The sequence below is a fragment of the Oncorhynchus mykiss genome, chromosome 17 (genome assembly GCF_057628025.1).
Source record: "Oncorhynchus mykiss isolate SJ-2025 chromosome 17, ASM5762802v1, whole genome shotgun sequence".
Lineage (NCBI taxonomy): Eukaryota > Metazoa > Chordata > Actinopteri > Salmoniformes > Salmonidae > Oncorhynchus > Oncorhynchus mykiss.
Window position 1 is genome coordinate 29,754,678 of NC_143038.1, and position 22,996 is coordinate 29,777,673.

Below are 22,996 nucleotides of genomic sequence, written 5' to 3' on the forward strand. Positions count from 1 at the left end.
ATTCATTTTAAAACAAAAAAAAGGTCAAAATGAGATTTCAGTACTTGTGCATACTGTGAAACACGACAGAAGTTGAGTCAGACACAGCGGCACTTCTCGTTAACACAAGCATTTTCTCCTCTCCAGCCAGTCTTTACTGCTGTGGTCTGTTTTCCCTCGGCTCAGTTAGCTCCGTCCTCTGACTCATCTGCTGTGACTTTCTCCTGCTGAGCCATCCAGCCCTGCTAAGGATGTCTAGGAACCCAGGAAAGGTGGGGGCGAGATGGGGCTGGGATACACAATATGATACGCACTGTATGGCTGGGGTTTTGGTGTTAGGGTTAGTTATTTAACCCTTATCTGACCAGGCATGTTAATCGGAACCAAGGGAAGGTGGGCAAGCTGAGGCTTGACTGGGATACACAGTATGAGACTTATGAATAGGGTTTGGACTTAGGTTTCCTTTTTTGACTACAGTATGTTGGTGTCTAGGAACCCGGGGAAATCAGGATCTGGGATATACAGTATGAGACTTACTGTATGGCTGGGGTTTTGTTGTTTAACCCTTATTTGACCAGGTACAGTATGTCGAAGTCTAGGAACCCTGGAAAGGTGGGGGTGAGATGGGGCTGGGTACACGTTATGAGACTTACAGATTTGGACTGGCAAGCTGCGGTGTTAAGGGATCATTGTTTAACCCTTGTTTGACCAGCTATAACACGTTGATATCTAGTAGGAACCCAGAAACGGTAGATGGGGTCTCTGATACAGGTTTGGGCTGGTATATACCTTTTAACTTTCTTTTTTTTTACTTAACTATGTTGGACAGTTACAGTGTAATGTTCTGTAGACTAAGCTTGGGCTTGGTCAAGTTGGGGCTGGGGCTGGGGCTGGGGCTGGGGCTGGGGCTGGGGCTGGGGCTGGGGCTGGGTTGTGGGCCTTTAGACTGGGGTTGGAGCCAGTTGACTGGACATGGGTTAGCTTAGCAAAGGGAGTTCAGCTTGGACCATCGAATTATAGTGCCCCTCTCTGGTTGTTCTGGGACTATAGTCTGGAGTTTGGACATGGTTGGGCCCTGTTGGGGCTCCCTGATCCAGGCCCATAGTAGGTCCCAGCAAAGGCAGCTCTGGTGCACGGAGGGCTCATTTGGGCAGAGCTTACAGTGGCCTGAGGGCAGAGGCTAATGTTTCAACTACACAGGGGGAGCGTCCTCAGAGTGTCTCTCTCAGAGATGGCGTTTAGAGGGTGTGTGTATGTGATGTCGGAGGGTGTGTGCGTGCGTGCATGTGCGCTTGTACAAGGAGCATCAAGTGCTTCTCTACCCCAAAAAATCTAAGACAGACTCCAAAAGTCCGTGAGAGGGAGATGGAAGAAACGAAGCATAAAACATTTAATGCTTTTCCACATGAAGGAGGGGAAAATATGCTCTTCTATATGTGTTGTATAAGTGAGGTGAGAGTGAGGAAGGAGGAACAAAGCATCCGAGTTTTGAAGAAAGTGATGTTCTATGCAGTTTGAAGAACTCAGCCTGTTTCTCTTGATTTTCACAAGGCACATGCCGAAGTGGATGTGGGGAAGAGGGCAAGAGGCTCAAACCATGGACGTTTGCTGTCACTGTGGAAGGACTGGAAGTAGAAATCCTATCATTTGTATGAGGATGGAGAAAGGGGGCCACAAATCACCAAGCTCTGCCTGTAAAAAGTGAAAAGTGTCATAAATATACCATAAAAGTATTTGTTATCCCCTTGGCCCAGGAGATTCTTTCTCTCTCTATGGATGATGGCGTTTGACATGAATACACACTTGTCAGTTCAGGGTCAGTGAGCAGTGTATGGTGGTCAGAGTCTCGCACCCACGCATGCACATACACACACAAACACACACTAACTAAGGCTGCAGTGCCCTTACCTCCACTTCTATCCGCTGTGGCATATCCTTTGTGCATGGCTACACACACACACACACACACACACACACACACACACACACTAACACACACACACACTCTTGCATAATGTATAGGAACACACAGTACACCCAAAGTCCCGGTCAAGCCCAGGTGTGGAAGCACCCTGCTGCTGTTGTCATTTGGGTCTTGAGAGGAATCTGAGCCAGCAAAAACCATAACCCAATGCTTTGACAACCCCTAACAAACAAAAAAGTTGTTACGCAGCGGCTTTTAATATGGATGAGGATGGGAATGTTATTGAAATGTTGTGAAGCGAGTCGGTGCCTTTGTCCTCTATGCTGTCAGGTGCACAGAGGGAAGAAGATGAGTAGTAGACCAGGGAAGCACAGTTCGGTGCAGTACAAGGTGGAACCGCATCGCATGCCACTACTTTGGCTTGTTGACTTGGTCCTCCTGGGCAGAAGATGCCCCTAAAGGCCCGCACAGATGATTTCAGCAGTCTTACGCCACGATTTTGCCCGTCCCAGACAAAATATCCACGTTTTGGGCAAATTCTTCCGACGTAAATGATTGACGGACATATCGGTCTAGGTCTGCCGATGAAGTACCACTATGTGTGTTCATAGGCTCAGACAAGGTTCAGATAGTGTCAGATTTAGGCTTTATCGTGTAGTGTGGATGATGCTGCGAGCCCATCCCGGTTACTGACCAATAGGAACACAGCCGGCACTGACAATGCACGCGGTAATATGATTATTGTGAATAATTAGATGAATATAATAGTTTGATCTAAACATTCACATACTCTGCAAGAAGAACGATTTCCCTAAAAGTCTGGTTTAAAGGCACAAGATCGCCGATCAAAATAAGCGTTCTACCACGTTATTTTTGGGAAGCCTGTTTGATTCGGGGGTTTGGACATATGAAGTCCCTGTGTCAAAACTATTTCTAAGATGCATACTTTCAGTTTTTCCGAACTCACTTGGGAGGCTTGCAGTTGCTGGTGCTGGCATGTCAAATACACCGCTGCAGTTGACCTAGCCAACGTCGGCTGCCTCGCAAGCCATTCACAGAATGTGACGGCAGAGCTGAAAGCGAATCGTTCAAATTTGTCCAGATTGATATCGGGATTGTGATTTGGTAACAGCGCACAGTGTGACATGTAATAATCGCTAAAGACTGAATCCAACAGACAGTGTGGGAAGGCCTTAAGGACTGGTCTACGATCAGATTATATAGCTCAATGCTGGCTAAGAATTTGTGTGTGTGTGTGTGTGTGTGTGTGTGTGTGTGTGTGTGTGTGTGTGTGTGTGTGTGTGTGTGTGTGTGTGTGTGTGTGTGTGTGTGTGTATGCGTTGTGTGTGTTAGTTACTCAGGGATTTGGCACAGCGTTTACCTGTTACATTGGTTATTCCCTTTACATTACTAAGCCTATCATTTTTATATGTTTCTTTGACAGGAAACTCCTTTCTATCGAGACCTTGGCTCCTGAAGAATGAGCAGCCAATGTAAGTCCCTGCGTTGAATAAATGGATGAATAAATTAATGAAATGAATGTCTTGATGGAAGATCATAGGAACACCGTTTCAAATGCAAATCAATAGAGTTAAAACACAGTCCAGTGTCAACATTTTCTGATTATTGGAGCTTTCTTTGCTTTGGTCATCCTCCATACGAGGAGAGAAAAGGCAGAGTATTCAAAATGGATGATCCGGGCTGCTTTCAAGGAGCGGCACTGCTTTCAGTCCTAACCTCTCGGGACTGTTTCCCTGTCCCTTGTAAGGAAGGGTTGTGATGCCAGTGTTCAAGGAAAATCAATCCCCTGTGCTAAGCTGCCACCTGAGAGTTGGGTTCCTGGGTATTCTGAGGTTCTCTTGAAATTTCAGTCTGTGTCATCAGAAGTTTTCAATCAAGCCTCAAATGAAAAGATCAAGGTCTGTAGTCATAAAGCGTCTCAGAGTAGGAGGGCTGATCTGGGATCAGGTCCTATCTCTCCTATTCATTTAATTCATCATGATCTGAAAGGCAATGATCTGATCCAAGACCAGCACTCCAGGAAGTACCCTGGTCTGAAAGTTGAAGTAATAATCAAATGAATGCTTCAGTGCCGGCTTAAATCCAACTTCAGGACTGCTTCATATTTTGTCAGTTTGATGTGGCCCTCCTACTGTATATGTGTGTGGTGCAAGGTTGCACGGCTGGGATGTGTACGTGGTCTGACGCAGCCTATGGTAGTTTGTGGTGTGTGTGTGTGTGTGTGTGTGTGTGTGTGTGTGTGTGTCATGTACTGTCATGTTGTGTCTTGTCTCTGTCCTTTCCCTTCACCCTGTCTCCCTCTGCTGGTCGTTGTTAGGTTACCTTTTCTCCCCCGCTTTCCCCCAGCTGTTCCTTGTCTCCTCTAACTACCCATTCACCCCGTTTCCCACCTGTTCCCTTTTTCCCTCTGATTAGGTCCCTATATCTCTCTCTGTTTCTGTTCCTGTCCTTGTCGGATTCTTGTTTGTTGTGTTTCATGCCTGAACCAGACTATCGTCATGTTTGCTGTAACCTTGTCCTGTCCTGTCGGAATCTGCCGGTCTGTCTGAACCTACCTATGTTTGGTAATTAAAGAAGCTCTGTTAAGTTAATTCGCTTTTGGGTCCTCATTCACTCACCGTGACAGAAGAATCCGACCAAGAATGGACCCAGCGACTTCGGATCCTCTCCACTCAGCCGTCGAGATCCAGGGAGCGATGCTAGGCAGACACGAGCAGGAATTGTCTGCTGCTCGACATGCCGTTGAGACCCTGGCCACCCAAGTCTCCAACCTCACAGAACAGGTTCACCATCTCCGCCTCGATCCACCGGCCACTTCCAGGGCTTTCGAATCTCCGGAGCCCAGAATCAATAACCCGCCGTGTTACTCTGGGGAGCCCACTGAATGCCGCTCGTTCCTCACCCAGTGTGATATTGTGTTTTCTCTCCAGCCCAACACTTACGCCAGGAGCACTGCTCGTGTCGCCTACGTCATATCTCTCCTTACTGGACGGGCTCGTGAGTGGGGCACGGCAATCTGGGAGGCAAGGGCTGAGTGTACTAACCAGTATCAGGACTTTAAGGAGGAGATGATACGGGTTTTTGATCGATCTGTTTTTGGGGAGGAGGCTTCCAGGGCCCTGTCTTCCCTATGTCAAGGCAATCGATCCATAACTGACTACTCTATTGAGTTTCGCACTCTTGCTGCCTCCAGTGGCTGGAACGAGCCGGCCTTGCTCGCTCGTCTTCTGGAGGGTCTCCGCGCAGAGGTAAAGGATGAGATTCTCTCCCGGGAGGTTCCTTCCAGCGTGGATTCCTTGATTGAACTCGCTATTCGCATTGAGCGACGGGTTGATCTTCGTCACCGAGCTCGTGGAAAGGAGCTCGCGCTCTCCGTTGCCCCCCTCTCCGCATCACTAACATCTTCCTCTGCCGGCTCGGGAGCTGAGCCTATGCAGCTGGGAGGTATCCGCATCTCGACTAAGGAGAGGGAACGGAGAATCACCAACCGCCTCTGTCTCTATTGCGGTTCTGCTGGTCATTTTGTCACTTCATGTCCAGTAAAAGCCAGAGCTCATCAGTAAGCGGAGGGCTACTGGTGAGCGCTACTACTCCTGTCTCTCCTTCAAGATCCTGCACTACCTTGTCGGTCCATCTACGCTGGACCGGTTCGTCAGCTTCCTGCAGTGCCTTAATAGACTCTGGGGCGGAGGGCTGTTTTATGGACGAGACCTGGGCTCGGGAACATGACATTCCTCTCAGACAGTTAAGGGAGTCCACGGCCTTGTTCGCCCTGGATGGTAGTCCTCTCCCCAGGATTCAGCGTGAGACGCTACCTTTAACCCTCACTGTTTCTGGTAATCATAGCGAAACCATTTCTTTTTTAATTTTTCGTTCACCTTTTACACCTGTTGTTTTGGGCCATCCCTGGCTAGTTTGTCATAATCCTTCCATTAATTGGTCTAGTAATTCTATCCTCTCCTGGAACGTCTCTTGTCATGTGAAATGTTTAATGTCTGCTATCCCTCCTGTTTCCTCTGTCTCTTCTTCACAGGAGGAGCCTGGTGATTTGACAGGGGTGCCGGAGGAATATCACGATCTGCGCACGGTGTTCAGTCGGTCCAGGGCCACCTCTCTTCCTCCACACCGGTCGTATGATTGTAGTATTGATCTCCTTCCGGGAACCACTCCCCCCCGGGGTAGACTATACTCTCTGTCGGCTCCCGAACGTAAGGCTCTCGAGGATTATTTGTCTGTAGCTCTTGACGCCGGTACCATAGTCCCCTCCTCCTCTCCCGCCGGAGCGGGGTTTTTTTTTGTCAAGAAGAAGGACGGGTCTCTGCGCCCCGGCATAGATTATCGAGGGCTGAATGACATAACAGTGAAGAATCGTTATCCGCTTCCTCTTATGTCTTCAGCCTTCGAGATCCTGCAGGGAGCCAGGTTTTTCACTAAGTTGGACCTTCGTAACGCTTACCATCTCGTGCGCATCAGGGAGGGGGACGAGTGGAAGACGGCGTTTAATACTCCGTTAGGGCACTTTGAATACCGGGTTCTTCCTTTCGGCCTCGCTAACGCTCCAGCTGTCTTTCAGGCATTAGTCAATGATGTCCTGAGAGACATGCTGAACATCTTTGTTTTCGTTTACCTTGACGATATCCTGATTTTTTCACCGTCACTCCAGATTCATGTTCAGCACGTTCGACGTGTCCTCCAGCGCCTTTTAGAGAATTGTCTTTTTGTGAAGGCTGAGAAGTGCACTTTTCATGCCTCCTCCGTCACATTTCTCGGTTCTGTTATTTCCGCTGAAGGCATTAAGATGGATCCCGCTAAGGTCCAAGCTGTCATTGATTGGCCCGCCCCTAAGTCACGCATCGAGCTGCAGCGCTTTCTCGGCTTCGCGAACTTCTATCGTCGTTTCATCCGTAATTTCGGTCAGGTGGCAGCTCCTCTCACAGCCCTTACTTCTGTCAAGACGTGCTTTAAGTGGTCCGTTTCCGCCCAGGGAGCTTTTGATCTCCTCAAGAATCGTTTTACATCCGCTCCTATCCTTGTTACACCTGACGTCTCTAGACAGTTCGTTGTCGAGGTTGACGCGTCAGAGGTGGGCGTGGGAGCCATTCTTTCTCAGCGCTCCCTCTCTGACGACAAGGTCCACCCATGCGCGTATTTTTCTCATCGCCTGTCGCCGTCGGAACGTAACTATGATGTGGGAAACCGCGAACTGCTCGCCATCCGGTTAGCCCTAGGCGAATGGCGACAGTGGTTGGAGGGCGCGACCGTTCCTTTTGTCGTTTGGACTGACCATAGGAACCTTGAGTACATCCGTTCTGCCAAACGACTTAATGCGCGTCAGGCGCATTGGGCGCTGTTTTTCGCTCGTTTCGAGTTCGTGATTTCTTATCGTCCGGGCTCTAAGAACACCAAGCCTGATGCTTTATCTCGTCTCTTCAGTTCTTCAGTAGCCTCCACTGACCCCGAGGGGATTCTCCCTGAGGGGCGTGTTGTCGGGTTGACTGTCTGGGGAATTGAGAGGCAGGTAAAGCAAGCGCTCACTCACACTCCGTCGCCGCGCGCTTGTCCTAGGAACCTTCTTTTCGTTCCCGTTCCTATTCGTCTGGCCGTTCTTCAGTGGGCTCACTCTGCCAAGTTAGCCGGCCACCCTGGCGTTCGGGGTACGCTTGCTTCCATTCGCCAGCGTTTTTGGTGGCCCACCCGGGAGCATGACACGCGTCGTTTCGTGGCTGCTTGTTCGGTCTGCGCGCAGACTAAGTCCGGTAACTCTCCTCCTGCCGGCCGTCTCAGGCCGCTTCCCATTCCCTCTCGACCGTGGTCTCACATCGCCTTAGATTTTGTCACCGGACTGCCTTCGTCAGCGGGGAAGACTGTTATTCTTACGGTTGTCGATAGGTTCTCTAAGGCGGCTCATTTCATTCCCCTTGCTAAGCTTCCTTCTGCTAAAGAGACGGCACAAATCATCATCGAGAATGTTTTCAGAATTCATGGCCTTCCGTCAGACGTCGTTTCAGACAGAGGTCCGCAATTCACGTCTCAATTTTGGAGGGAGTTTTGCCGTTTGATTGGGGCTTCCGTCAGTCTCTCTTCCGGCTTTCACCCCCAGTCTAACGGTCAAGCAGAACGGGCCAATCAGACTATTGGTCGCATCTTACGCAGTCTTTCTTTTCGCAACCCTGCGTCTTGGTCAGAACAGCTCCCCTGGGCAGAATACGCCCACAACTCGCTTCCTTCGTCTGCGACCGGGCTATCTCCTTTTCAGAGTAGCCTCGGGTACCAGCCTCCGCTGTTCTCATCTCAGTTCGCCGAGTCCAGCGTCCCCTCCGCTCAGGCTTTTGTCCAACGTTGCGAGCGCACCTGGAAGAGGGTCAGGTCTGCACTTTGCCGTTATAGGACGCAGACTGTGAGGGCTGCTAATAAGCGTAGAACTAAGAGTCCTAGATATTGTCGCGGTCAGAGAGTTTGGCTCTCCACTCAGAACCTTCCCCTTAAGACGGCTTCTCGCAAGTTGACCCCGCGGTTCATTGGTCCGTTCCGTATTTCTCGGGTCATTAATCCTGTCGCAGTTCGACTTCTTCTTCCGCGATACCTTCGTCGCGTCCACCCGGTCTTCCATGTCTCCTGTATCAAGCCCGTTCTTCGCGCCCCCGCTCGTCTCCCCCCCCCCCCCCCCATCCTTGTCGAGGGCGCACCCATCTACAGGGTCCGCAGGATTTTGGACATGCGTCCTCGGGGCCGTGGTCACCAGTACCTCGTAGATTGGGAGGGGTACGGTCCTGAGGAGAGGAGTTGGGTTCCCTCTCGGGACGTGCTGGACCGTGCGCTGATCAAGGATTTCCTCCGTTGCCGCCAGGTTTCCTCCTCGAGTGCGCCAGGAGGCGCTCGGTGAGTGGGGGGGTACTGTCATGTACTGTCATGTTGTGTCTTGTCTCTGTCCTTTCCCTTCACCCTGTCTCCCTCTGCTGGTCGTTGTTAGGTTACCTTTTCTCCCCCGCTTTCCCCCAGCTGTTCCTTGTCTCCTCTAACTACCCATTCACCCCGTTTCCCACCTGTTCCCTTTTTCCCTCTGATTAGGTCCCTATATCTCTCTCTGTTTCTGTTCCTGTCCTTGTCGGATTCTTGTTTGTTGTGTTTCATGCCTGAACCAGACTATCGTCATGTTTGCTGTAACCTTGTCCTGTCCTGTCGGAATCTGCCGGTCTGTCTGAACCTACCTATGTTTGGTAATTAAAGAAGCTCTGTTAAGTTAATTCGCTTTTGGGTCCTCATTCACTCACCGTGACAGTGTGTGTGTGTGTGTGTGTGTGGTGCAAATATTGAGTCTGGTTGGTGTCCGGGGACATAAGACCTGGGTCAAGTACCAATGATTTAAAATACTTCAAGTATTTGAATAGAATATTCCCAAAAGTGCAAACAATGTCCCCTTTGAATGCGGACCATCCTCAATCAAGCATACCTAAAGTATATAAAAGTGTTTGATATAATGGATGTGTATTTGACCCAGGTCTGATACAGAATTATGTACTCAGCTATCAAAAGAAAACATTGAATCCATCTCCCCTCACCCCTGTATCAATTTCTGGTCGGGACTTTGCCTTTCCACTCCACTGCTTTTCACACTCAGATGCTGCTGCATCCACAACATATTCAATGCGTCACTCTTCTCTTGCTCCATCTCTCCCTCACGGACGACCATGTTGGTCTCTCTTTGATGTTTAAGCTGATCAATGCTTCATGCTCCCGCATGTACACACGCACACAAATACATACACACGTATACATACACACGCACACAAGCAAGCACACACACACACACACACACACACACACACACACACACACACACACACATGGCCATCTCATGCTGCTGGGTTGCCCCCCTGCTAGCCATGTTGCTGTAGTAAGGGGATAAGAAGAGGCTTTAATCGCACATTACCTCTGAGGCCGACCCATATCCATCCTTCTATCCAGTCAGTCAGTCAATGTGTCTTTCCGTTTATCTGAGTCTTTCTATCTCTCTGTCCATTTGACCGTATGTGTGTTTGTCTGCCACATTCTACAGTATATAGTGCTTCTACACCTGCATTGCTTGCTGTTTGGGTTTTTTTCGTCTGGGTTTCTGTACAGCACTTTTTTGTGACATCAGCTGATGTAAGATGGGCTTTATAAATCAATTTGATTGATTGGTAGTATTTTTGTTGCTGTGTGTGTGCCTGGTCTGTCTGTGTCCGTCTTATGTAACCCCCCCCCCCCCCCGCCCCCCTCCTCCAACTTGAGGCCCTGTTCCAATCCTTTCAAATGCATCCTTCCTGTTTTCCTTCCTTGAAGAGATCTAACATGCCTCAATCACTGAAAGCGAGAGTTCCACTGCTTTCACCAATCCAGTCATTACTGATCCCTTGATTACTTTCGTTAAATGAGCAAGGATGGGTGGGTGGATGGACGGATGCATATTCGTAGTAATTGAATGCGGCCTTAATATAAAAACAGCTCTGCAAATGAGGATGGAAGTGAGGAAGGGAGGATTGGAAAGAGAATGATGTGATTGATGTATTTGACTGTCCCCACTGTCGCAACCGGGGAAGTAGGCAATTTTCTTGAATCAGAGCGCAGAACTTCTCTTTCTTCCCCTTTCAATCGCTCCAAATTCTCCTCCCTCCCTCCTCTCGCTCTCTCGCCTCTTTTTCTTCATTATGGTATCATTCTTTCCATAAAAAACAACAACAAACAAACAACACATTTGTACCTCAACTGCCATACACTGAGTAACATTAAGATGTTTGATATACTCAGTGTACGTGTAGACAATGCTAACTAGCTCACACTGCAGGACATTTAGTCCATCGCCTAAACCAAACATAAACCATAGCCTAGCTTAGCATAGCATCCTTAATGTCATCCTTTTATGACAAAGCTTGAAGAACCTGCTCTTTCATAGACTGACAAGGTGAAAGCTACAATCCCTTATTGATGTCACTTGTTAAATCCACTTCAATCAGTGTAGATGAAGGGGAGGAGACAGGTTAAAGAAGGATTTATTTAAGCCTTGAGACAATTGAAACTTGGATTGTGTATATACAGTTGAAGTTGGAAGTTTACATACACCTTAGCCAAATACATTTAAACTCAGTTTTTCACAATTCCTAACATTTAATCCTAGTAAATTTTCCCTGTCTTAGGTCAGTTAGGATCGCCACTTTATTTTAAGAATGTGAAATGTCAGAATAAAAGTAGAGAGAATGATTTATTTCACATTTTATTTTTTTCATCACATTCCCAGTGGGTCAGGAGTTTACATACACTCAATTAGTACTTGGTGGCATTGCCTTTAAATTGTTTCACTTCGGTCAAACTTTTCGGGTAGCCTTCCAAGAGCTTCCCACAATAAGTTGGGTGAATTTTGGCCCGTTTCTCATGACAGAGTTGGTGTAACTGAGTCAGGTTTGTAGGCCTCCTTGCTAACAGGCGCTTTTTCAGTTCTGCCCACAAATGTTCTATAGGATTGAGGTCAGGGCTTTGTGATGGCCACTCCAATACCTTGACTTTGTTGTCCTTAAGGCATTTAGCCACAACTTTGGAAGTATGCTTGGGGTCATTGTCCATTTGGAAGACCAATTTTCGACTAAGATTTAACTTCCTGAATGATGTCTTGAGATGTTGCTTCAATATATCCACATCATTTTGATTCCTCATGATGCCATCTATTTTGTGAAGTGCACCAGTCCCTCCTGCAGCAAAGCACAATAACAACATGATGCTGCCACTCCAGTGCTCCACGGTTGGGATGGTGTTCTTCAGCTTGCAAGCCTCCCCCTTTTTCCTGCAAATATAACGATGGTCATTTTGGCCAAACAGTTCTATTTTTGTTTCATCAGACCAGAGGACATTTTCCAAAGTCTGGATTTTTTTATGCCGGTTATGGAGCAGCAGCTTCTTCCTTGCTGAGCGGCCTTTCAGGTTATTTCGATATAGGACTCGTTTTACTGTGGATATAGAGAATTTTGTACATGTTTCCTCCAGAATCTTCACAAGGTCCGTTGCGGTTGTTCTGGGATTGATTTGCACTTTTCACATCAAAGTACGTTTATCTCTAGGAGACAGAACGTGTCTCCTTCCTGAGCGGTATGACGGCTGCGTCGTCCCATGGTGTTTATACTTGCGTACTATTGTTTTTTACTCCCAAGGATGAACCAGACTTGTGGAGGTCTACAATTCTTGGATGATTTCTTTTGATTTTCCCATGATGTCAAGCAAAGACGTGTTGAGTTTAAAGGTATACCTTGAAATATATCCATAGGTACACCTCCAATTGACTCAAATTATGTCAATTAGCCTATCAGAAGCTTCTAAAGCAATGACATCATTTTCTGGAATTTTCCAAACTGTTTGAAGGCACAGTCAAGTTAGTGTATGTAAACCTCTGACCCACTGGAATTGTGATACAGTGAATAAGTGAAATAATCTGTCTATTAACAATTGTTGGAAAAATGACTTGTGTCATGCACAAAGTAGATGTCCTAACTGACTTGCCAAAACTATAGTTTGTTAACAAGAAATTTGTGGAGTGGTTAAAAAATGAGTTTTAATGACAACCTAAGTGTATGCAAACTTCCGACTTCAACTGTATGCACTCAGTGTAGACACAGGCACTCAGTGTATATATACCTTCACCCCCCACTCGCTTGCTTGGCGGCAATTGCCGTCATTGCCATGGTAATGGCTCATCCCATCTGAAGTGTTGACAGGTTGACAGAAGATCATTAGGTTACTATGCTGCCCTACCAAGCAAAAAGGCAGTAACTGCTCATAGCGTGGAAATGAGAGAAATGACCTTTATTTACCTTGGTTTCACGGTAACTTTATGCAGTTAATGCTAAGATGACCCCCATTTTCTCCAAAACACAATACAATAGAGGCAGGATATTTGTCCACGTGATTAAGCATGTATTTAATGTTGCAGCAGTTACATGAACTCATTTTTGACCAAATGAGCAGTTACTGCCTTTTTGCTTGGTAGGGCAGTATGGTGATGTCACAGGGGGATTGATACACTGACTGACCAAGTTCTCTGAGAGGACAGGGGACCCTGAACTTGTGTCCTCTGTTCACACTACTGTCACTGCTGTCACACTGCCAGCCCATTGAAATAGCACAAACAAGAAACACAGAACGTGACCTCTGACCCGCCTGTCAAAACAGGAAGTTCCTGTGGAAGGTCAAGGTTATGCGAACAGGTCAGAATGGCCACCATGACCCCTGGATGCTGTGGATTGGCTAAGCATTTGTGACCGGCTCAATTCGATCTTATGCAGCAAAATTTGAAATTGTGTTTTTTAATTGGATAAAAGTAGACACTCAGAGCTAGAAAATAGTATATCATACACTGCAGTTGAGGAACAATGGGAAAGTAATTCTGCTTTGATAGTTGATAAACTTCTAACCTCACTTTTGAGAAAATGGCGCTTGAATGTTTGGTACAACTACTGGAGAGCTCTTCTTTGTCTACACCCATTCAGCATCATTCACACCCTCTTAAGCTTTAGCCCCACCCATCTCTTTAAGGATTCACATGTGAGGCCATGTACTAAACAACCAAAGATTTCAAGACTGATGGCTGGTTTATATTACAGGTGTGTTCGTAATCTCAAGTGCTAGAGTGAGTCTGGGTGTTCGGAAATTCAGAGCGCTGTCAGATTGTCCGTTCGTATATTCAGAGCATCAAACTGGACGCTCTGGCCGATGAGTAGGGTTGATCCGAGCATTCTGACCTCACAAAAGGAGTCAAGCACCCAAGCTAACTGGCTAACATTGGCTAGCTTGCTAGCTAGTTCCAGACACAAATGTGAGAACAGCTCACTTTGACAATGTTACTCGCCCTAGTAGAGATGGTTAAGCTGTTTTTATTTTATCCAGAGCGTTGGTGACTGCAACTGTCCTGCTGGCAACAATTGAATTACATTGTTTCCCCAATGTTTTCTGACACCAGCCACATTCAACGGGTGTTGAGCGTTCGTACATTTGTGCGTTTTTCTCCACTCTGGCACAGTCAGACGAGAATGCTCTGAAATCGGAGTAGATAACCAGAGCAAATTTACCAGCTACGCCAATCGACAGTTGTCGCAGTGATATCATGAACATGCTTCTCCCTCTCTGTCGCGGATGCCATCATTGCCCTGAGTTTGAAGATGCAATTCAGGGACAGGTGTTTTATACAACAGCCTTCTGTGTGTTCTCTTTTCGACTCCGTCTGCATATTAGCAATCAAACGGCAGGATTTTCTCCATCTCCTTAGCTATCATACTCTAATTCCACTGATTTCAAGACTCGGTCCTCCAGAAAGTGGAGAGCAACACTTATGCAGTTCTACTACGTCATATCTTTCCAAAAATCTGCGTTACAAAGGATTAACTACAGATACTGACCAGTTCATGTTATCGACAGAAGCGCGTTACATGGCAGACCAATCCAAACTGGCAGACCAAGCCAGTTAATGGACAGAGAAACTGCTCTAGTGTGAGTGCTTAGTGTTGATTATTTGGATTGTTGGACTAGGTGTAATGGAATGGTCTTAATTTAATAATGTGCACAAGATGGGGGGTTATAGCGTAGAGTGATGCTGTTTTATAATACAAGGGATGTTTTAGCCTTCTGCCTGGGTCTTTCTGGTGTGTGCGTGTGCGTGTGCGTACATGCATGTTTGCAAGTGCATGCATGCGTGTGTGTGTGTGTGTGTGTGTGCGTGCGTGCGTGCGTGTGTGTGTGTGTGTGTGTGTGCGTGCGTGCGTGTGTGTGTGTGTGTGTGTGCGTGCGTGCGTGCGTGTGTGCGTGCGTGCGTGCGTGTGTGTGTGCGTGCGTGCGTGCGTGTGTGTGTGTGTGTGTGTGTGTGCGTCCGTGCGTGTGCGTGTGTGTGTGTGCACACGTGCATGTGTCTCGCATCTCTGTATGTCGGTTTGTATTAGAGTTTCTTATCTGCCCTGGATCTAGAGATAGCAGACCCAGCTGTAGCCTAGAACACCCAGCTCTACTGCTCTGCTCTGTGCGCATGGTACTCTGGGATAGCTGCCCATGTCCGTTTTATTCCCTGCTATATAAATACCCACTGTGCAACACTCACACACACACACACACAATCATGCTAAAAGTAAAGTAGTACAAGACAACCTCATAACGTTTCTCCAAATTGTTTACTGCAGCATACATCAGGGTAGCCTAATTTTCTAAAGGGAAGCTCTGTTGAAACAGGGTTAAAGAAATGTGGCGTGAGTTCCATTCTGACCGTTATGACTTTACCCTCCTGAATCTGAGTGGAATGGTTCGTTCTGGTGGAAGTGTCCTGATGATAGGGTGATCCATCCTGTTGCTCTCACCTCTCCGATCCATCTCAGATCTACAAGGGGAAGTCAACAAGGGCATATGGGAAGGAAGGGTGCATGTTTTCAGAGTGGAACCTAGCCCTGGCATCTGTATGTTGTCACTGATGAAAAGGTAAACAAACGTGAAATTGAATGGCTAAATCGGCCCTGGGCTAACAATCCATTTAAAGCTAAGAGTTTAGCTAGAGCCTCTGTTGTGGCTAAAATCCTGCAATATCTCTGAAATTCAGAATATGAGCTATAGACAGTGTTAGTTAAATACCATTTCTTTAAAACTATGCAAAACGTGCTTATGTATATGCCGTGCCATGAGGCAAAGGACTATCCACCACCAATGTACTTATATTATACTACTTTCAAATGATCATTAATTCCATTGCTGTAAATGTCTCTACCTTCCGTTAATAATAGACCCAAATGAAAACAGAGGAATTCCATTTCGCACGGCCACGCTAACTACTGAAATTAGATCATAACTCAGTATCCGTGTTCGCCTCTTAACTTTTAAAATGACAACTTTTGAAGGGCAAGGAACATACTCCAATCCGTCCCCGCCTTTGCTGGTGAAGTAGTGTGTGTGTGTGTGTGTGTGTGTGTGTGTGTGTGTGTGTGTGTGTGTGTGTGTGTGTGTGTGTGTGTGTGTGTGTGTGTGTGTGTGTGTCATGGTCTTTAGAGATTGGCTGAAATGAGTGGGCCACCAAGACTGGTAAATTTATAGATGTGAAACTAGGCCAGAGCCCAGAACTGACGGCATACAGCCTAATGTAATTAGGAGCTACTGGTGCTTCACACATACACACACACACATTTGATTAAATACACAATCTCAGGAACATATACACACAATCTTGTACAGCTAACTTTGTGGGGGAACACAATTCACTTCCATTCAAAATCAAATTTAACCCTGAACCTAACCCTAGTTCCTTACCCTAACCCTTAACGTAATTCTAACCCTAACACTAACACTAATTCTAACCTTAACCTTAAACCCCTAGCAATAGCATTTGACCTTCATATTTCTGTTTGTTTGCTATTCTTGTGGGGACTTCTGGTCCCCACAAGAATAGTTCATAGTTACTCCACCAATGTTTCTCTTATTTTATTTCTCATTCCTTCATTTCTTCTTACTCGTCATTGATTTCTCCCTTGTTCTCTATTTATTCCTCTTCCCTCTCACCGTATCTCTCCATCTCTTCCTCCATATTTTCCTCCCTCCTCCTTTCTCGCTCACTGTATCTCTCCATCTCATCCTCGATATCTTCCTCCCTCTCTTCCTCTTCCTGCTCACCGTATCTCTCCATCTCATCCTCCATATCTTCCTCCCTCTCTTCCTTTCTCACTCACCGCATCTCTCCATCTCTTCCTCTATATCTTCCTCCCTCTCTCTCCCTTTCTCAACCCCTCTTTCATTTTAGATCACGTTTTTCGCATTTCGCATTTCCCTTCAGATTGTTTTCATTCAACACAGCACCTCTTGTTTACTCCTCTCTGCCCCCCCTCCCTCCCTCCCTCCCTCCCTCCCTCCCTCCCCCTCTCTCCCTCCCCCCCCTCTCTCTCTCTCTCTCTCTCTCTCTCCTCCCTACCCTCTCTCCCTCCTCTTCTCTATCCCTCCCTCACTCCCTTCTATCTCTCTCTTCCTCCTCCCTCCTCTCTCTCTCCCTCATCCTTCTCCTCTCTCTCCCTCCTCCCCTCTCTCCCTCCTCCTTCTCCTCTCTCTCCCTCCTCCCTCCCCTCTTTGTCACTCCTCCTTCCCTCTCTCTCTCTCTCCCTCACTCATATCTCCCTTCTCTCTCCTTCCTCCTTCCCTCTCTCTCCCTCCCTCCTCCCTCCCTTCTCTCTCTCCCTCCTCCATCCTCTCTCCCTCCTCCTTCTCCTCTCCCTCTCTCCCTTCTCCCTTCTCTCTCCCTCCTCCTTTTCCTCTCACTCCCTCCTCTCTCCGTCCCTCCCTTCTCTCTCTCTCCCTCCCCTTCCTCCCTCCCCCTCTCTCCCTCCTCCTCCTCTCTCTCCCTCCTCCTTCACCTCTCTTGCCCCCCTCCCTCCTCTCTTCCTCTATATCTTCCTCCCTCTCTCTCCCTTTCTCAACCCCTCTTTCATTTTAGATCACGTTTTTCGCATTTCGCATTTCCCTTCAGATTGTTTTCATTCAACACAGCACCTCTTGTTTACTCCTCTCTGCCCCCCCTCCTTCCCTCCCTCCCTCCCTCCCTCCCCCTCTCTCCCTCCCTCCCCCCCCCCCTCTCTCTCTCTCTCTCTCTCTCTCTCTCTCTCTCTCTCTCTCTCTCCTCCCTACCCTCTCTCCCTCCTCTTCTCTATCCCTCCCTCACTCCCTTCTATCTCTCTCTTCCTCCTCCCTCCTCTCTCTCTCCCTCATCCTTCTCCTCTCTCTCCCTCCTCCCCTCTCTCCCTCCTCCTTCTCCTCTCTCTCCCTCCTCCCTCCCCTCTTTGTCACTCCTCCTTCCCTCTCTCTCTCCCTCACTCATATCTCCATTCTCTCTCTCCTCGAACCCTCTCTCTCCCTCCACCTTCTCCTATCTCTTTCTCACTTCCCTTCTCTCTCCTTCCTCCTTCCCTCTCTCTCCCTCCCTCCTCCCTCCCTTCTCTCTCTCCCTCCTCTCTCCCTCCCTCCCTTCTCTCTCTCTCCCTCCCCTTCCTCCCTCCCCCTCTCTCCCTCCTCCTCCTCTCTCTCCCTCCTCCTTCACCTCTCTTGCCCCCCTCCCTTCTCTCTTTCTCTCTCTCTCCCTCCTCCTTCTCCTCTCTCTCCCCCCTCTCTCCCTCCTCCTTCTCCTGTCTCTCCCCCTGCCTTCTCTCTCTCCCTCCTCCCTGCCCTCTCTCTCTCTCTCTCTCTCTCTCTCTCCCTCCTCTCTCTCTCCCTCCTCCTTCCCCTCTCTCCCCTGCCTGCCTCTCTCTCATTCTCCCTCCCTCCCTCTCTCTTCCACACACACGCACACACACACACACACACACACACACACACACATCCCCCTCTCACACCCCTGTCCTCTAAGCCAGTGGAGCAGATGGGGCTCAGGGCTCCATGACTGAGATATGTTCTGACAAAGTACACATCTTCCACACAGCGCTTCTCAGATGTGGCTATACCTTCCCCGCTGTGAGGTAACCCGCCCTCAGGCTCCCATGCAGTCTGGATCTGGCAACCTGGAGGTTCCAACTTTGCTATTGGCTTTAGATGGCCAGCTTGGCTCAGGGTTTGAGTTTGGGATTTACCTGTTTGAGGACATACACTGAGTGTACAAAACATTAAGAACACCTTCCTAATATTGAGTTGCATCCCCTTTTGCTCTCAGAACAGCCTCAATTCATTGGGGAATTTACTCTGCAAGGTGTTGAAAGCATTCCACAGGGATTCTGGCCCATGTTGACTCCAATGCTTCCCACAATTGTGTCAAGTTGGCTGGATGTCCTTTGGGTGGTGGACCATTCTTGATATACACAGCACAATGTTGAGTGTGAAAAATCCAGCAGCGTTGCAGTTCTTGACACATTCAAACCGGTGCACCTGGCACATACTACCAGACCCCATTCAAAGGCACTTAAATCTTTTGTCTTGCCCATTCACCTTTGAATGGTACACACACACAATCCCTGTTTCAATTGTCTCCTGGTTTAAAAATACTTCTTTAACCTGTCTCGTCCCCTTCATCTACACTGATTGAATTGGATTTAACAAGTGACATCCATAAGGTAATAATAGCTTTCACCTTTATTCACCTGGTAATTCTATGTCATGGAAAGAGTCTATGGTGAGTCTATGTCATGTTCCTAATGTTTTGTACGCTCAGTGTAGGTTCGACCCTGTAAAACCACACATTTCACTGCACCTATCGGTGTACATGTAAATCTATGTGGTGCGTGCTTCCTTGTAGCTAAGCAGACACGATGTTGGAAGACTGGACTACACAACTGAATCACGGATTATTCAAGTATCCACAGGATTTTCAGATATCTCAATGTCTCAGTGTCAAATGTTATTTGTATAGAGCTTGTACGTTTAGCCTTCTGAGTGGGGACCTTGTCGATAGTAGTTGGTATGAAAGCATGTGGCTGCCCATATTCATGTTCAAACTCTAATTGGGTAATGACAAATCAATAACACAGGTTTTCTGACAGATATATGCTTCCATAATTGGAGATGTGGGTGTTATGTCTCCTGTGGGTCGTTATTTAGTCCTGAGACTAAATGAGACACCAATGCCAACCGTATCCTTGAACAAAATGAATATTTCCCCACGAGGCTTATTAGATCCAACAGCTTTCACCTGAGAGACTCTTCGAGGTTTTTAACCTTGGAGTTTATCACCTCTTAAAACCAAGCAGTAAAACAACCAAGTCCAGATGGCCATTGTGAACAAAGCAGTCCCACAAGCAATAATGACGCATTTTACGCCGGTGTTATTGCATTAAAAAACTACATTGCCAGGCAACCGTTGTAAATACGAATTTGCTCTTAATTGACTCGTCAGGATAAAGGTTAAATAAAAAATCAAAGGAATTGTATTGTATTCCACGTATTAAAACTGTGTATTATGATTGGCCACCGGGTAGAAGTTGCCGTACAGTACAGATCTAGGATCAGCTTACCTGCGCCAAATCCTAACCTTATCCAATAGGAAGAAAAAACACACAAATGCAAAACCTGACCTTTCCAGTGGCAAATTCACCTTACTCATGAATGCATGGAGTCAGTGTTTTTTGTATTGGATAATGGCACCCCCTAATGGTTAGAAGGGCACACTATGTATATGGTTGTGGATGGAAATGTGGTCAGGTCAGGGATTGGACACCATGCCAAACTTGCCCTTTCCATTGGACTATGAGCAGATGGCAGCTCCCCTGTGCACGAGGCAGGGAGAATCTCTTCCAATAAGCCGGTAGCAGCGCATGTCTTTGAAGCGGCTACCGGTAACTGCATAGTGATGTTTCCTGCTCTACCCCCCTTTTTATCTGTTCTGTCCTCCTCTTGAAATCGCCTCTTCCTTCTCTCTCTCGTTAAAGATATGTTATGGCTATAATGGCAATGGGGTAATATCTATACCATGGTGCTGTGATCCAGGGTAGTATAACGTTTGCAGAAGTAGACTGGTCTAATGGGGTGTTATTTCCGACCACAAGTTTCTCCACAATGAAAAGTAACTTGACACCTCACATTGACCTGGCTGCTTTATGAATCACTACAGTGCGAAGCAGCTAGACCCCAACTAAATCCTTCCACCAAATGGAGAAAGAGCTGAATTAAATGGTCTCCTACATCCGCCTCTGCTTTCATCTTTTCAACCACATGGGCTCATTCAATAATAGAACGCGATGTATTATAGTAACAGAAAACACTGCATGCAAAAATAAATATATAAAAGGAGAGCGCAAGAAACTGTCGTCTCAGGCCGAGCCCTTCTCAAAAAGAGGGAAGAGTACATCCTCCTCGACACGCAGCGGGGCGTTAATCAATCAATCCCAATGTATTTGTTCCGCTTTAAATGTTTCACCCGGACTCGATCCGCCTAGCCTCTTCTGGCTTTCTGGGTTGTTCAGAGTATATCATCATCGCCATCTAGGCCAATGCAAGGCAGAGCAATAAGCAAGGCAAATCCCTTAAAAAGACCTAACCCAAGTCTATTCCAAAAAGAGGGCTACTCAGAGTAGACTAACTAGGCCAATGACGCAGTATGTGAAGTTATATTGGAAGTGACCTAAATATAATTAAAAGGAGTCTTTCTGATCACGTACTGCATATTGACTCCATTAAATATTCAGAAATGTGTGTGTGTGTGTGTGTATCTTCACTGGCTGTCTGCACATTGACATTATTCGGGACTTAATCAGTGGTGTAGAGGTTCCTGGAGAAGTGGGTAAATTCAAATTTTGCTAAAACAAAAATCCCACACGGGACCCCGTGTGATTAATGGCATGACAAACAGTGACATACACTCTGAACTAACTAAAAATGATTAATCTCATATTGGGTTTTTCACAGTCAGGCCAATCCAAGCTTTACCGTGGCAGTATGCTAATTGTATGCCTACTATTTAAATGAGGCTGTCAACTGAGTCAAAAATTCCCAGGTTTCAGATTTGATTTCTTTCTTTCAGGTGTTTGCCCTCAAAGTCACGTTTTTTTTTAAATAGAAAAACACACAGCGGATGTTATAAAGTCCACGACAACGCTTAAACCACATCAAGAGACTGCTCTTGAGGTTTGAGAAACGTTGAATACATTTCAACTTTTCGAGTGTAGTTACCCTTTTAATTAAACGGTGCAGGCACCTAGTACTGTTGTTTGGTTAGGGGTGTTTCTGGAGTGCACATGAGATGCCGGTTTGCAAAACAAATGGCCACTGGACTGATGTAATAATCGTGATATCATTCTGCCAGGTAGGCATAGACTGATTTGTAGCTAGTTAACATTGAATTTGAGAAGGTGTTTGGGAAAGCCGTTCCATTGACCAGAAGACGGACGGTTGGTCCTTTCATTAGCATCGCTATATTTGTTCTGTTCCCTAATTGTTTGAAACCTGGACGTTTTATTTAATATTGTGAGGTCTTACCTTACTTGAAAGTAGAATATATCCAACATCCCACCATAGAAACATTGAAGAAATTATTATTTATTTCTTCATTTAAAAAAAAAAAAAGTACTTTTATTTTCTCGGGAGTCATACTGAGACCATGCTAATTTTTACAGATGAATTACATAAATTACAGTAAATATACACATCAAAATATGAATCCAAAATGAAAGCAGAATGAAAAACACGGTCATAAAAAAACACATTCACCAGTAATATAGTCCTCAATCAGCTTCCTGAATTTAAATTAGAGGCACTAACACATCAAATGTAAGAACATGTTGACGGCTGTTCCAGAAATAAGGTGCAACAAAACTAAAAGCTGATTTACCTAACTCATTAGAGACCAAAGGACACAGTTGGCCATCTCTGTGACCGGGTGTGGAAACTCGTATGTCTAAAGTTTAGTAATGATGTTAGGTACAGTGTGACTTTTTGTAAAAGGGCTTTATAAATAAAAACATAGCAATGTATCAAAACCTACGTGATATCAAAGAGGGCCAACCAACTGTCTGGGCCAGAATGCAGTGATGAGTACTTAGGACCAATAGGAACGTCAACTGAATAATCGGCTTTCTATTATGTAGCGAGAGTGTCACGCCCTGACCGTAGTTATCTTAGTTTTCAATATTATTTGGTTTGGTCAGGGTGTGATAAGGGTGGTGTGTTTGGTTTTTGTATTGTCTAGGGGTTATTGTACAGTGCCTTGCGAAAGTATTCGGCCCCCTTGAACTTTGCGACCTTTTGCCACATTTCAGGCTTCAAACATACAGATATAAAACTGTATATTTTTGTGAAGAATCAACAACAAGTGGGACACAATCATGAAGTGGAACGACATTTATTGGATATTTCAAACTTTTTTAACAAATAAAAAACGGAAAAATTGGGCGTGCAAAATTATTCAGCCCCTTTACTTTCAGTGCAGCAAACTCTCTCCAGAAGTTCAGTGAGGATCTCTGAATGATCCAATGTTGACCTAAATGACTAATGATGATATATACAATCCACCTGTGTGTAATCAAGTCTCCGTATAAATGCACCTGCACTGTGATAGTCTCAGAGGTCCGTTAAAAGCGCAGAGAGCATCATGAAGAACAAGGAACACACCAGGCAGGTCCG

The 22,996-nt window shown here is 46.5% G+C and overlaps 1 protein-coding gene and 1 long non-coding RNA gene across 3 annotated transcripts in view; one reads left to right on the top strand and one right to left on the bottom strand.

Annotated features, from left to right (window-relative positions):
* dlgap4b (discs, large (Drosophila) homolog-associated protein 4b) overlaps positions 1-22,996 on the top strand; it is a 129,378-nt gene that overhangs the window by 36,249 nt on the left and 70,133 nt on the right. For both annotated transcript variants that reach the window (XM_090205189.1, XM_090205190.1), the window contains exon 4: positions 3,348-3,396. The gene's annotated coding sequence lies outside the window, so the exon portion shown is untranslated. The remainder of the gene's footprint in view (positions 1-3,347; positions 3,397-22,996) is intronic.
* Positions 1-22,996, bottom strand: part of LOC149975898 (uncharacterized) — a 330,618-nt gene that overhangs the window by 22,781 nt on the left and 284,841 nt on the right. The window lies entirely within an intron of this gene.